General features: G+C 36.8%; 1 long non-coding RNA gene across 1 annotated transcript; it reads right to left on the bottom strand.

The window, feature by feature from the left end:
• Nucleotides 1-6: 6 nt before the first annotated feature.
• Nucleotides 7-2,272, bottom strand: LOC142171527 (uncharacterized). The gene is made up of 3 exons (XR_012701105.1): nt 2,090-2,272; nt 1,933-1,973; nt 7-466 (listed from the first exon to the last, which is right to left on the bottom strand). It is a non-coding gene; the product is annotated as an uncharacterized LOC142171527 (long non-coding RNA).
• Between the last annotated feature and the right edge of the window lie 386 nt (nt 2,273-2,658).

Raw genomic sequence — 2,658 nt, 5'->3', positions numbered from 1 at the left:
TCCAAAACTAGTCAAAAGTCATACAAACTAATCAATATATGCTCAAAATGTCATAATTTATCTATTAGAGTAATTTTCCAACCCAAATCGGCAAGTCCATAAAATTTAACCTCAGGCCCACGTGCTCGGATAACGAAAATATTCGAAGATAATTGTTATCCATGACCCTTCGAACTCAAATATAAATATATTCCCAATTCCATAATCAATTTCATGTTCAAATCCCATTTTTAAAAAATCCCACAAATTTTTATTGATTCCATGTTAAATCTACCCATAATCCATGTATTTAAGTGAAGAATTGATAGAAATCACTTACCTTATGATGTTGATGAAAATCCCCCACAAAAGTGCTCTCAAATTTGCCAAAGACCAATTGGAAATGTGAGAGAAATGGGCTAAGTCCCGAAATAAAAGTGTTCTGCCTAGGGGGGTTTTCTGCGCGATTGCACAAGGTCCATCGCCACTACAAAAAAACCAGGCTTTAGCGACGGACGAATTCTGTAACTAAATAGTATATTTTCATCGCTAAACAGGTTAGCGACAGAGTGAATGTGTGAATGCAAATTTGGAGACTACTAGTGCTTTGAATGCAACAGGAGTGAATGTTACAGTTGCTACAGGTGATAAGGCGGTGATCAAGGAGGATCAGTTGTCTAAATATTTGGTGCGCGATCGACCTGCTGCTGCAGTTGATGAATCAACTGATAAATCAATAGGCCTCAAAGCTACTGTTGTGGCTGATGAGGGGCAAGATCATGTAGGTGTTATGGATTTGGAGTGTGAAGCTACTACATGTTATAAAGCATCAAATATAGAGGCTAAACATCTTCAACTTTTAGCTGGAGTTGAGCAACCTGCTTCTGGGAGTTTGAAACCTACTGTTGCTACTGTTGGTGCGTTCAATACTACAGCTGATCGAGCTGTTACTGATGTTGTTTAATTAATGTTTCAAGGAGCTAAGGTTTCTAATGTTATTACTACAGGATCTGGGCAAAACACTACTGGTTAGAGGCAGACTAATGTGCCAGAAGCATCAAAGGCACTTAGTGTTGCTAACTCTTTTGGTGTTTTGATGAATGAACATGTGTTGGATGATGATGGGATGGGTGATAAACATGTTGATGCGCAAAAGGGCAGTAGCAAACAACAACAACCTTCCAAGAACACAAGTGGTCGACTAATTGTTTCAAAAGACATTGTTCTTGTTGATGCGCAAAAGGGCGAGGCAGTCCAATTGTCTAATGCAACCATTTGAGTTTCAATTTTCAGTAGATCTATGGCTCTAAGTAGAGTTTTCCAGCACTTCACCTTGAAGAAATTGGGAACCACACATATCTCAAGACACCTAACTTCGATTTTAATCACCAAATATCACCAAAATTGAAGCTCAAATTTTGCTTGAGCTAACAACACAAGTAGTCAAATACTTAACACTTAAAAATAACTACTAAGTAACCTATTAACCCACATGGAGGAACCATAATCATCTCTAAGAAGGACTTTTGCAAACACTTTAGAGAATATACCATACAAAATCGTTTAGGATAGGTTTTCTCTGTCACACATGCTAATTCATTAAAAACAGAAGTTACTATGCATTCTTATTGCTTAATAACGAGAACAGAGAGGTCTAGAAAAAGATACAAACACTTGGTGGGTATATAATTGAGTAGAAAATTAAAAGGATCTGAAATAAATTAGCTTAAGGGACAAGAATGAATTGGGTGGGTTTCACCAAGCTGACAACAACGGGTGAGTGAAGGCTAACTTCGCTCACACAGATCTAAAGACACCTATCTTTGATTTTAATCACCAAATATCACCAAAATTGGTATAAATCAAGAGTTCAACACAAAGGAAACCCCCAAATCATATTTTAGCAACAATAAGTAGTAAAAATATACATATTTATGCACAAATGAGACATACCCAGAATATGTCAACTTCTACTTCATATTTAACTTCACATACTACAAAGAAAAAGAGGGAAGAGGTGAAATGCTTGATTTATTTTACATCTACCAAAACCCTAAAAAATTTACTGTAGAAAATTTGCTAATAAACAGAGAAAGAAGTAGAGACACACCAGTCTTTTAGAAAAGAGATGACTTTGTAGCGCATCTGGGAAGATTAGAGGAGGAGAAGAAGAAGAAGAAGAAGAAAAGGGGTTCGTTACTCACGAAGAAGGAAAGTGGCTCGTTACTGTGAGGGTGGGTCTTATGACAAAGTGAAAATATTGGATGCCTTTGTTTTTTAATACCTAGCGACAAACAATTACGTTGAAACAAGGTAAATATAGTCTCATTAAAGAAGCAAGATTAGCGACAAGCGCGGTTCATCGCTAAATACGTCGCTAAAATTTAATAAATTTTGTCATCCAGATTTCCTAGCTTATTTTGTTGCTAAATTATGGGCACCAATATTTAGATACTAATTCTTCTATTTACCTTTTCTGCGACCAAACTCCATTTTCGTAGTTAATCTGTCTCTACTTAGTGACGGAAAAGTATTTGTCACGGAAATCCGTCGCTAAATCAAGTTTTTTTTGTAGTGCGTGATCGCAAAGCACAATTGCTCCATCTTACTAGCTTACACTTCACGTTCACGACTTACAGGTTGCGTTCACGATGCTTAATGAACCCAAACCTTCGCGTT

Source organism: Nicotiana tabacum, chromosome 17, assembly GCF_000715075.1.
Source record: "Nicotiana tabacum cultivar K326 chromosome 17, ASM71507v2, whole genome shotgun sequence".
Classification (NCBI taxonomy): domain Eukaryota; kingdom Viridiplantae; phylum Streptophyta; class Magnoliopsida; order Solanales; family Solanaceae; genus Nicotiana; species Nicotiana tabacum.
Note: the sequence above shows the minus strand (reverse complement) of the source record. Positions and strands in the feature narration are given on the sequence as shown.